The sequence below is a fragment of the Spermophilus citellus genome, assembly GCF_964194105.1.
Source record: "Spermophilus citellus genome assembly, chromosome: 7".
In the NCBI taxonomy this organism is placed as follows: Eukaryota; Metazoa; Chordata; class Mammalia; order Rodentia; family Sciuridae; genus Spermophilus; species Spermophilus citellus.
The window spans coordinates 135,793,851-135,808,070 of NC_138188.1; positions in this window are offsets into that span (position 1 = coordinate 135,793,851).

Genomic DNA, 14,220 nt, shown 5'->3' on the forward strand with positions numbered 1-14,220 from the left:
TTATGGCATATTTGTACATGCATATAATAGAATTTGATCAATTTAACTTCTAATATCTTTCCCTCTTCCCTCCCCTAATATTTCCCCTCTAAACTATCTCCCTTCTATATTCATAACAACCCTTTTTCCCCTTCTTCTAGCTTCCACATCTGAAAGAAAACACGTTATACTTTGTCTTTCTGAGTCTGACATTGTGCTTAACACAATGATCTCCAGTTCCATCCATTGTCCTTCAAATGACATATTTTATTTTTCTTTATTGTGGAATGATGCTCCATTGTGAATATACACCACATTTCCTTTATCCTTGATCTATTAACAGGCACCTTGTCTGAGTATATAACTTGAAAATTGTGAATTATGTTATAATGAACATGGAGAAGCTGGTATCTCTAAAGTATGCTGACTTTAATTATTTTGGCTGAATACCTTGGAGTGATACAGCTATATTTGCTAAAGCTTTCTTTATCATGTAATAGATCATCTATTTTGGAGAATATTATATAAACTGCTGAAAAAGAGTGTGTTCAACTGTTTTCAAATGGAATATTTTATAGATATCTGTGAATTCCATTTGCTCTATAGCATAGTTTATACTGCATTATGATGGTGATGATGATGATGGTGATGATGATGATGATGGATCTGGATGATAATAGTGAGACTTGGGAATTTAAATCTATAACTATTACTATATTGGGACATATCTCTCCCTTTATGTTGAGTAGTGTTTGCTTTATGAAATTAGTTGCACAAATGTTTGGGGCATAAATATTTCAATTGATGTATCTTCTTGATTATTTCTTTTATCAATACTTAATGGCTTTCTTTGTCTCTTCTGACCAATAAGTTGCTTTGTCAAATACAAGAACAGCTATTTCTGTTCGATTTTTGTTTTAATTTTTTGTTTTAATTTTTAATTTCATTTTGCATCCTGTCACTTTTGAACTGTGAATGTCTTTGTTGCTGAGGTATCTTGTAGCCAACATACAGTTGGGTCTTGTTTTTTAATGTTGTCTTCCACTCTATGTCTTTAATTTGAGAATGAATATCTTTTTTATTCAGGGCTATAGTAGAAAGGCAAGTACTCATTCTTGCCATTTTGTTTTAATGCTAATGTTTGATTTGTTTCTAATTTTTCTTTGCTTTTTTATTCTTCCAATGAGATTCTTTCCCACAATCTCTTAATTTTTTAAAATATTGTTTTCTACATGTAGAATTCCTTTAAATATATTCTATAATGCTTGCTTAATGGTATTGAATGCCTTTACCTTATATTATCTTAGAAGTCTTTATTATCTTTCCAAATTTGAAGGATAGCTTTGCTGGATGTAGTATTCTGGGTTAAAGTTATTTACTTTTGTTTTCCAATCATCAAGGTTTAGAGTTTAATCACTAGCTATTTTCTTTTAATCCTTGAAACACATTATGCCATACCTTCCTGGTCTTTAGACTCTCTGTTGAGAAAATTGCTGCTCTTCTGATGGATTTGCCTTTTTTTTTTAAAGAGAGAGTGAGGGGGGAGAGAGAGAGAGAGAGAAAGAGAGAGAGAATTTTTTTAAAAATATTTATTTTTTAGTTATCGGCGGACACAACATCTTTGTTGATATGTGGTGCTGAGGATCGAACCCGGGCGAGCGCGCTACCGCTTGAGCCACATCCCCAGCCCCCTGGATTTGCCTTTTTACATGATTTCTCACTTAATAATACTTGTGGCTTTATAATCTTTTCATTGCTTTGAATTTTTGACATTTTTAACTATAATATGTTACAGGGAAGCTCTTTTCTGGTCATGTCCATTTAGGATTATAAATGCCTGCAGTTCCTGCATAGTCTATTCCTAATTTCTTATTTTTTTTCTTTATTCCTGTATGAATGTCCTGATTTATCCACCTTGTCTTTGAGCCGTGATATTTTTTTCTTATGCCTGACCTTGTCTATTGATAAGGCATACACTGAGTTGTCTGTTTGACTTATCAAGCTTTTCTTTTCCATATTTTTCCAGAAATTCTATCACTTTATTGAAATACTTTTATATGTGTTCTCTTCACAATTTTATTCAGTTTCTTTTCATTCAGTTATTATTTTAACAATCAATTTTTAAAATTCTTTGTCAATAATTTCCTCCACTTCAAAATCTATGGATTCATTTTGCATGGAGTTATGAACTCTTGGCTGTACCATGTGGTCTTGTCTTCTTATGTTACCTGCATTTCTATGCTAAAATTTGTTTATTTGTTGGGATGAATGTCTCTTACGCTGTTATATAAGGGTATTTTCAGTGAGCTTCTTTGTCTTTACTATGTGCTCCAAGTTGGTTGTATATTTCTACATCAAGAACACCTCAATATATTCCATGTGTCATATTTAATCCCCAGCACCACTTGGGCATGAAAGAAAAACAACCAGTAACAGTGGTTAACAAACCATATACCTACATAAAATAAAAAACATTTTGATCATTTTCTTTTCTACTCTGTTAAACAAATAGATGAAGGAAGTGATACAACAGACTGAAAAATTAGCTAATAGACAAAGGTCAAATTATCATTAATATGTAGAACATAAAAATGAAAAGGAAAGAAAAGGAGAAAAAAGAAAAAAAAGGTTATACAAGAGGAAAGAAAGAAGAATAAATGAGAAGTGAGAAAAAAGCAAAAGGAATCAAAATTTAAAAAGCAGAAGAAAAAAATTCAATTAACAAATGTGGGAAAAATACCTAAAATTAGATAAAATATGAAAACAAATAGTTATGGGAAATAAAACAAACCAACACAGAAAACAATACAAGAGAATTAAAAAGCAAACATTAAAAAGACAATTTTTCCATTGGTGAGGTATTTAAGATAAATAGACTTCTTTCAGGGATTTTCAGTTTTGAAATCTCCCAGGCATCCCCATCTGGAAAATGTCTAAGCCTGAAGTGTCTCCTCTGAATGATTCTGGATATAAAGTCAGAAGCCAAACTATACTTTTTCCCACATCTACATCAGCAACCTGCTTCAATACACTGTGTTAAGCTCAGGTCCCAAAGGCTACTCTTGCAGTTCTCTCCTAGCCCTGCTCGGGTATGAACCCATCCATGGCAGCTCTGGAAGCTCCTAACTAGCCTGAGAGCTATTGAAAGCCCTGACATCATAGAGGGGTGGCAATGGGCCCAGTCAAGTGGCCAAATCTCTCCCTAGTGCAGGTAGCAGCTCTATGTTCCTGGAGGATATTTTGGTACATGGGGAGGAGTTCACAAAACCCTTAACTCATCCTCCTTTGGTTTTAACTAATGTAGCACTGAAAGTTCCAGGGCAAGACTGCACACTGGAGGCCCCTGATATCACGGAAGGGATGGCAACTTGGTATTCCTAGTTAGTAGACAGGTACTTCTCTAATGTAGTAATTGGTTTTGTGTTCAACAGGGGAGTTTTGGGTGCCCACTGGAGAGGCACTGTTTGTATGGATGGTAAAGTGGGTATAGTCACACTCCTGCTCCTAACCAGTAGTGGGTCTCTTCAGCCTTCAGCTCACAGAAATCACTGTATATATTATTCAGTTGACTTGTTTCAAAGGTGTTTCCCTGTGGCAATATTTGCTGAGATCTCTAGGAGAAATTAGGAGACAGGGATATATATCTTCAAAGATGCAATCTGAAGCACAACTCCAGCAAGATATATCCCAACATAGTTCTCCATTTACACGTTGAGAAAAGAAGAATATTTCTCATGCACCAGTCCTCTAAGCAGATCCATGATCAAAGTTCAGACTGATCTTTTCTTCTGCATCTGATTCTGTAAAAATTTTGTGGAATATGCCCTTTCTTTCTCTTTATACCATCCCAGCTAGTCTGCCCTGGCACCACAGTACCGGTATGTCTCTGATAAACTCTTTCTTGCTCTCTATTCCAACAACAGGAATCTCTGAGTCCAATTCTTTTTCTAAAATTTAAGCCAAGAAAATTCCCCTTGAACCCTCTCAGCATTGTGTGTGTGTGTGTGTGTGTGTGTGTGTGTGTGATTTTGATGATAGCCACTTTAGCCATGGAGAGAAGATATCTTCTTGTTTTAATTGAATTTCTCTGATTATTAGTAGGATTGACCATTCTTTCCATGTACTTATTGGCCATTTGTCTTCTTTTAAGAAATTCCTGCTTCGTTCTTTTGCTCATTTTTAATTGTATTTGTATGTGTGTGTTTATCTTTTTGACTTTCATATATATTCTGAATAATAATCCTTTGTTTGGATCGGTAGTTTGAAAATATTTCTCCCATTTTCTAAGTCATTTCTTAATTTTCATGATTGTTTCCTTTGCTATGCAGAAACTTTTTAGTAATGTAATACCAATGAAAGGGTCCTAGTACAATACATTCCTCACATTTACTCAAAAGACTGATGTTGTTATAAACAAAACTAATGTACTTCCAGTCATATAAAAGTGCAGCACTTGTAATTATGTACAGTACAGAGTGCTTGATAATGATAAGAAATGGTTGTTACTAGTTTATATAGTATTTACCATACTATATTTTTATTGTTGGTTAGGAGTGTATTCTTTTTATTTATTTAAAAAGAAAAGTTTACTATAAAACAGCCTCAGACTGTTTCTTTAGGAGGTATTCTAGAAAAAAAAAATTGTATCATAGGGGATTAAAGCCCCCCAAATGCTATTTTCCCTGAAGATCTTTATTTGGGAGAAGATGTATAAATGGAAGATTATGATACTTATTTTTCCAGTCCTTTTTTGATCTAAGTGAATATTTGAGTTTGTGTCTTAGTTTTTAGCTGAAATTTTTTTAAGATTTTTTTTAAGATGGACACAATATATTTATTTATTTTTATGTGGTGCCAGGGATCAAACCCATTACCTCACATGTTCAAGGCAAGCACTCTACCGCTGTGCTATAAACCCAGCCCCCTGAAAGTTTTAAAAAGCAAATTAATTAATTAATTAATTAAAAATTTAAAAATAGAAAAAGGCATGTAGAATAAAAATACACAGAAAAATAATTTTTTAAAAATCTTTTGATATATTTGTATCTTATAAACATAAAAAATTTTAAAATTTACTAAGGTAAAAATAGTTATAGTGAACTAAGATTAACTCATTGCTGAAGAAAGAATAATTATTTTTATAAATTTAGCATAGTCTAAGTTTACATTGCATTTAAGGTCTCTAGTAGTATACAACAGTACCCTGTGTTTTTACATTTATACATTATTCACTCACTGACTCACCCAAAGTAACATTTTTTCCTAGAAATTCCATTTATGATGAATACTCTATCATGGTACAAAAGTTTTAATCTCTAATGCTACATTTTTTTTACTGCACGTTTTCTAGGTTTAAACATCTTTATATATATAAACACTTACCATTATGTTACAAATATCCATAGTATTCAGAACAGGAACATAAGTTATAAATTCAGAGCCTAGGAACAATAGACTATATTATAGCCTAAGGGTGTAGTGGGTTATACCATTGAAAGGTGTGTGAGTATACTCCACGATGTTTATCCAATGATAATATCACAATTGATGCATCTCTCAGAGTATATCCCATTGTTAAATAATGCATAATATTACTAAGGGGATACTATTAATAAGAAATTTCCTACACTTATCTTAGTTCTTATAGTATACTTATAAAATACGCCATAGATTGGGTGACTTATAAAAAACAGAAATCCATTTCTCACAGTTCTGGAGACTAAGAAATCCTAGATGAAAGTGGGGAGAGACCTATGTTTAATGAGGGTCTTCTTACTGATTAATAGGTAGCTGTCTTCTCACTGAGCTCTTACACAGTAGAGGGGGTGAAGAAGCTCTCTGGATTCACATTTATAAGGGCACTAATATCTTTCATTACTTCATGACTAATTGTCTCCCAAAGCCGGGCATATCATGATTCCAGGGTTAGAAGTTAAGATACAAATATTGGGACGAAATAAAGAGTGATAGTAATACTCATATTGTTAATTATTTAAATTTTAGAAAAATAATTAACTATTTATGTACCCTAAATAAATAATCTTTATTCCCTTTCCTTCCTCCTTCTTTTCCAAAAGTAAACACTTCCTTAATTCACTCTTTATAACTTCACTACAGTTTAAAGTGTACAACATATGAGACTCTACATACATGTATGTATAGTGGCATATTTTAAATTTCTATAAATGATATCATATGCACAATTGTACAACTTGCTTTTTAACTTTTTGCTTAAATATTTACCAATGATTTATGTTGTAACTGCTGTTCCATGGTACATTCATACATTCTCTTGTTGGACATTTAGATGGCTTACAATTAATTTTATTCTATTGGAAAATGCTGAAATTAACATTCTTGAAGGGAACTTTGCATGTCATATCTTAGATGCTCAAGACAGTGGGATTGCCAGTCCAGGTTTTATCTGTCTTTTATGTTTATAAATATAACCAAAGTGATTCTACAAATTTACATGATGACCAGCAATAAAGGAGAAACACTAAATTTGTTTGATTTTAGCAGAAATAAAAAATTAAGTAAATATATCATTCATATTTTCTTTGTTGTATCTAGGAACTCAAATAATATCTTTATATTTGTTTTATTTGTTAGGAATACTTTAGGAAAACCTTGAAAGTATTTGAGTTTATTTTATGGTAGATGATAGCACACAGCTCCTGGGAATAAAGAAACTTTCTTGCTAAACAGCCACAATGTTTCACCAGCTCCCTTACTCCTGAACCTACCTCACTAACAGTAACTTTAAACAATGGACTTTCTTGAGAGCTACACAAAGCTATTAACATTGCACATTACAACTGTGGAATGTAACTGAAGAATAAGCTGTATAATGTTGCTAACTCTGTAACTTTCATAACTACAAAGAATAATGCTTGTATGGTCTTTAATCTGATAATGAGACATATAGAAATAAATATTGCTGGCGTAATTCTTTAGACCTGCTTCTCCATCAGAGAGCAGCACTCCAACTGACCCCAGCTGTTATCTTCAAAATCTTAGTCCATGAGTCTTTATTTTTCTTATCCCTCTTTGCCCCTCACCAAAACCTGCTAGATTGGCCATACTGATCACAGCAAAAAGTGAAATAGCCTTATTGATGACATGGAAAAAATTAAAAGATTGAACAGTATCAACATTTCTGTAAGTCAAAACCTAACCTAGAGCAATGCCTAGACCTCTTCAACTCCATCAAGTCTGAAAGAACTGAGAAAACTGCAGACAAAAAGTTTGAAGGTTTCAGAGGTTAGCTTTGGGGGTTTAAGGAAACCATTACTGTCATAATAATGTGCAGGTACAGGTCAAGTAGCATATGCTAATGTAGAAGCTACAGCAAGTTATCCAGAAGTTCCAATTAAGATAATTGATGAAAGTGACTATAGTAAACAAGAAATTTTCAATATAGATGAAACAGTCTTTTATGGGAATGAGATGACATATAGTACTTACATAGCTAGAGAGAAGTCAAAGCCTAGCTTTGACTCTTCGAAGGACAGATGGATTACTGGTTAAGGATTAGTGAATCTGGTTACTTTAAGTTAAAACCAATGTTCATATCATTTGAAAATCCTATGCTTTTAAGAATCATACTAAAAATACTGTGCCTTTGTTCCATAAATGGAACAGCAGATCCTGGGTTATAGCACATCTACATAAAACATGGTTTCCTGAATTTTAAGCCCACTATTGAACAAACTTTGCAGAAAAAAAGATTACTTTCAAAATATTATTGCTCATCAACAATGTACCTGTCATCCAAGCATTCTGATAGAGATTTACAATGGGGTGGATTTTCTTTTCACACTTGCTGTTATGGTTAATCTGGATTGTCAACTTGATTATATTAAGAGATATCTAAGATTAAGGAACCTCTGGGTTTACCAATGAAGGTGTTTCCAGAAATGATTGGTATGTGGTGTTAGCAGCAAACTGAGGTTGGAGACCTGCCCTTAATGGGTATGGTTAAGTCTAATAATTTGTGGGGCTAGATAGAACAAAGGGTGGAAGAGTTTAGAAAGCCAATACATGTGCAAGCTCCACTCTTCTTGAGTAGGTGCTTCAATAAGTGTTTTGATTGCACTGTGCTCATTTGAGGACATTAGACTCTAACTCCTTCACACTTCTAAAGTGGACTATGAGCAGCTGTTTCTAGGGAGCTTCCAGGCCTTCAGTCTGAGACTGGGGATCCATCATGGTCCCTCTTCTTCTGAGGCTCCGGCTTCCTGGTCTGAGCAGATGTTGGTTCCTCCAGCTCTCTAGCATGCAGATGGCCATTGTGGGACAATCTAATAAATAATTCACCTTTTTATAACCAATAGGAGATATACATACAGTTTGTCCTATTCCTTTAGAGAACCCTAATACACCTGCCAACACATCATCATTTTGGTCACTCATGAGTCAATGAGTAATTTCATCTTTCAAGTTCTATCATTTAAGAAAAGCTTTTTCTAAGACTACAGCTGCCATAGATAGATAGATAGGATTTCTCTAATGTATATGGGGGGAAATGAAATCATTCTGAAAGGAATTCATCATTCTAGATGTCATTAAGAATATTTTTGATTCGTGGGATGAGGTTAAAATATCAACATTAATAGGAGTTTACAAGAAGTTGATTCTATCAAGGATGAGTTTAAGGAATTCAAGATTTCAGTGCAGGAATTAACCATAGATGTGATGGAAATAGCAAGAGACCAGAATGAGAAGCAGAGCTTCTCATTGTGACTGAATTTCTACAATCTCACAATAAAAACTTGAATGCATTGGGAGTTGCTTGCTGTGGCAGGGCAAAAATAAATTAGATTACCAAGATGGAATCTGCTCCTGGTGAAGATGCTATGGACATTGTGGAAAAGACAACAAAGGATTTCGAATATTAGATAAACTTAGTTGGTAGAGCAGTAGCATGGTTTGAAGGAATTGACTGTAATTTAGAAAGAAGTTCTATTGTGAGTAAACTGCTACCCAACAGAATCTCATGTTACAGACATCTCTCTCTTGAAAGGCAGGGTCAATCAATGCAAAAACTTTCATTATTGTTTTATTGTTAGAAGTTGTTACAGTCTCCCTGTTATGGTTTGGATATTGGGTATTCCCCAAAAGTTTGTGTGTGAGAAAAGGCAGAAAAGTTATGAGAACCTTAATCCAAGGAATGAATTGATCTCTTGATAAGGATTAACTGAGTGGTAACTGAAAGCAAGTAGGATGTGGTTAGAGGAGGTGGGTACTTGGGGGTTTGTCTTTGGGGTATGTATTTGGTGATCTGAGCTTAGGTTCTCTCTACTTCCTGATCATGTCCTGAGCCACTTTCATTTACAACACTCTTCCACCATAAATTTCTGCCTCACCTCAAGCCCCAAAGAATGAAGTCAGCCATCTATGGACAGAGGCCTCTGAAACCATGAGCCCCAAAATAAACTTTCATCCTCTAAAATTTTTCTCGTTGTGTCTTTTGGTCATGGCAGCGAGAAAGCTCACAAAAACACTCCTAACCTTCATCAACCACCACTCTGATCAGTCAGCGGCCATTAACACTGAGGCAAGACTCTGTGCCAGAAAAAAATTGCAATGCTCTGAGGGCCAGATAATTGTTGGCATCTTTTAGCCTAAGATATTTTTAATTAAGGTATATACACTTTTTTCCTAGACATAATGTTATTGTACAGCTAACAGAATATGGCATGGCAAAAATCATAATTTTATATGCCCTGCGAAATAAAAACATTGTAACTTCATTTTATTATTTTATAGTCTTCAATCAAACATAGAATATCTCCAAGGTAGGCCTGTATATTTATCTTCTCATTATGCAAAATAAGTACATAAAGGATAAACAAGAAGCTGAAGAAATGTGTTACCTATACTGGTTGGCTTGGAAAGGCGTAGAAAGCAAGCAATAATGGGGATATTGTAATACGAAAGCAGAGGAAGACATACTTTTATGAGTATACCTCTATGTTTATCTTTAAATGTTATAGTGCATTGATTTTAACTTAAATAACAAGTAGTTAAAAATAACCAGGATTGGCAGGGACAGTATATAAGCAGCAAAAAATGCTCCAAACTAGATCAGAAATTAATATCATAATACTATCCCCACACTAATTAGGATGAGGAAGAAAATAATTAAGTCATTTTGGAAGAAAGTATTTCAACTGGAAGAGTCAAAAGAAACAAGTGAACTTTACAAGATACTATACACAAGTTAGTAAATCCTTTAAAGTATAACAACTCTACTTTTTTATGATCAGTGATTCATAGCTTTATTAAATCAAACATATACAGTTATGTTTATTTTTTAATATTTAATTGATTTTATTTCTTAGATACATGAAATTGTAATTCATTACATTTCCTATTACACATATACAGCACAATTTTTTCATATCTCTGTTTGTATATAAAGTATGTTCACACCAATTCATGTCATTATACATGCACTTTGGATAATAATGTCCATCATATTCCACCATTATTTCTAACCTCCTGTCCCCTCTCTTCCCCCCCTCACCCCTCTTCCCTATATAGAGTTCGTCTATTCCTCCCATGCTTGCCCTCCCTACCCCACTATGAATCAGCCTCCTTATATCAGAGAAAACATTCGGCATTTGTTTTTTGGGGATTGGCTAAATTCACTTAGCAATATTTTCTCCAACTCCATCCACTACATTATGTATATGATTGAATGGAACACATAAGTGAATCTATTTTAGAAAATGAAAACAAGTTTTCTTATACTGGTATAGGATTAAAATCAGACATATCAATATGGAATCTTGGTTTATTTTATACATATACACACAGAAATTTAAATGGTAAAAATCAACCTAAAGGTATAGATGGATTTACATAAACAAATATGTTTCCTAACTCTGGTGGAAGGTATCAGGAGGTAGGACTTCCCAACAGAAGGGAAAACAGTTATGTATATGCCATCTTGACATTGCCTTCCATCTCGGCATGTAAATCTCTCTAGCAAAGGTACATAGGATCACATCTACAAGGCATCAGGCTTATCAGGGTGATCTGCCTATCTTTAGATTTTACTGTAATTACATCATGACTGTATAAGGTAACATTCATTAACAAAATGTGGTGGTTAGTTTTTTTGTGCCAATGTTTGCATCATGTGGTACCCAAATAGCTGGTTAAATATTATTTCTGGCTTTTGTCTGTGAGAGGGTTTCCAGAAGAAATAAGCACTTGAATTAGTAGACTAAGAAGATAGCTCTTCCATGTGTAGGTGTGCATGATCAAATCCACTGAGGACCCGAATAAAATAAAATGGTGGAGGAAAGACAAATTCACTCTATCTGGTTGGCGTGGGGCATCAGTCTTCTGCCTATGTTGTTCCTGGTTCTTAGGCCTTTGAACTGTTCACCAGATTTCTTAGGTATCCAATATACAGATGGGACTTCTTGGTCACCATAACCATAAGATATTTTATAATAAATCATGTTAGCCATTAAGGAATACCTAGTGTTATTATGATTACATGTTGCTAGATAACCCTTACAAATATATACAGGAAAGGACATGGAAATTTTTTAAGAGAAGACATTTATTTTAGTGTCTCACAATATTCATGAGTCCATATCAATGAAAATTATAAATAAGTTTGGGAGCAGGAATAGCTCTTCATTAGAGACAAATTCAAACTTTTTTGAATGAAGAAAACAAAATGACTATAAGCAAACACTTCAGTAATGACTGGTATAGAAAAAAAATCCACTGACAGATGTTAAATCATGGGGAAGTATTTGAAGGAAAAAAGAGAAATTTGCATGATTTTAAAGTATTTAAAACTATTGCAAGTATCTGTCTTACCAGTCACAAAGTGAAAAATGGTAATTTTATGTAGAGACACTAAGTAAATAGAAGTCTATTCAAGTAATCAAAACTAGCAACACCAATAATAGGACATTTCAGTATGACCTGTCCCCAGTGTGATGAACTAAGAAAGACATAATTATTCCAAGGTATCCTGGCAAAACTTGTACACTCTGAATTCAATCATGAACAAATATCAGAGAAGTCTAGATTGAGAGACATGCTACAAATTAAACGACCAGTATTTAACCAAGATTGAAGAACTTAGTTTGGAAAAGACTAAGAGATACACAACTATGTGCAGTGTGCAATCCTTGATAGTTTCCTGGATCATAAAAGGATAGTAGTGAAGAAAATGATGAAACTCTAATATAGACTTTAGTACAATAGTTTCATGTCAATGTTAATTTCATAGTTTTGATAACTGATAATTTCACAAGTTCTTCTTTTTTTAAAGAGAGAGTGAGAGATGGAGAGAGACAAAGAGAGAGAGAGAATTTTTTAATATTTATTTTTTAGTTATCTGTGGACACAACATCTTTGTTTGTATGTGGTGCTGAGAATCGAACCTGGGCCACACGCATGCCAGGCGAGCGCGCTACGGCCTGAGCCACATCCCCAGCCCTTCACAAGTTCTTAACATTAATGTAATCATGGTGAAGCGTATATGTGAATTTTCTGCACTCGTTTTGCAAAATTTGAACTAGAAATGCATTGCAATATAATAAGAAAAAAAAGAAAAGCAGAAGGACATAAAATTATTTCGCTCTTACATAAACACATTTAAGTGAATAAAACTGCTGGTTGGGCTGGGATTGTAGCTCTGGAGGAGCACCTGCCTAGCACATGTAAGGCACTGATATCAATCCTCAGCACCATATGAAAATTAAATAAACAAAGATATTGTGTCCATCTACAAGGAAAACAAAACAAAACAAAAACTGCTGGTCAATAGATCTCCTTCTGGCCATCAGTCCTTTTGATAGAGCAGCATGAGGTAAACTTTGTTTTAACAAAGTCTCTACTCCCATCATAGTCACTCCATAAATACGTAGATGATAGATGTGAGATAGATACAGTAAGCAAACAACTCTTTTTAATTGCTGACCAATTTTTAGGACAGACTTTCTCCCTCTTTTGCTCAATCCATTTGATCCCTGAACTCTTAATGATAATTCCAATCTTTTCTTTAATCGTGGTTTGAGGCAATTGAGCAAAGTATCCTTAGAGACAAATTAAGTTCTGACAAATTTATAATAATGGTTTTCTTATATTTTTTCTGATTATCAAAGAAGTAAAAACATAATTAAACATTTTTTTAAAAAATGAATGAAATGGACTCTATCAGTGAGACATGGCAACAGTCAGTTTCATGATGTTTTCAGGGCCTTGATAACCAAATGCTTGATGTTCCGTTTTGCTTCAAGAAGATCACATCTTGAAATTGTCAGAACAATTTCAATTTTGTCTCTCCAAAGTATTCTGCTTCAGCCCAGATCACATGGTTCTGACCACATATTCATGTGACATGGTTCTCTGGGGAATCTTCCAAGGGACAAGTAGAAGCAGAAGTTTACAAGCCTCTCTCTGCTGCTGTTTGCCATGGCGCTGTAGGATACTGTCTGTAGGATACAGGAAGCCATGCTGATTTCAAGCACTCGCATATGCTTAACTGCCACCAACTAACCAGGACTCCTAGACCCTCAAGTGACAAATGAAGTTTTTTTGCACAGCACACATCTCCTCACATGTTCATCTCTGAATGCCAATTTAGCAGGTGGTAATGATGAAGAAATTGATCTGGGCTCTTGAGATCTCAAGCACTGGATGGTCAATATAGGCCGAAGGAGGAGTAGCTGAAGATCTTAAAGCAAAAGAGCCATCAAAGTTAAAGTTCAGGCTGCTTTGGGACCTAATCATTTTGTCATGGACCTGCATGGGTTTTAACTGCATGTTCTCAGTAAGGACCAAGACTACCAAAGACTACAGAAAAATCTGATTGATGTCCCTTAATTTTAACTGCATCTGTTGTAACAATTTCACTCTATTTTAAGTATTCAAAATCTTTCTAGCTGAAGTTCTTTTCAAAGAGCGAAACTAATAAAGCTGTTGCATTGTTTTGAAGAGACACTCTTATATAATCAATTAATTTAATAACACTTGAATATTTAATTTTTGTGATACATAATTTATATCATAATTCCAAGCAACTTATTTTACAATCCCTAGGCCTAACAAAATGACCTCTTAGAAGGCATTGCAAGTTTTTGTTTTGTTTTGTTTTTGTGTGTTTGTGTGTTTTGCCAAGAACAAATTTGTCATTAAAAATATTTTTCAAGTGGGGCATGTGGCACATCCTATAATTCCAATAACTCAGGATACTAAGGCAGG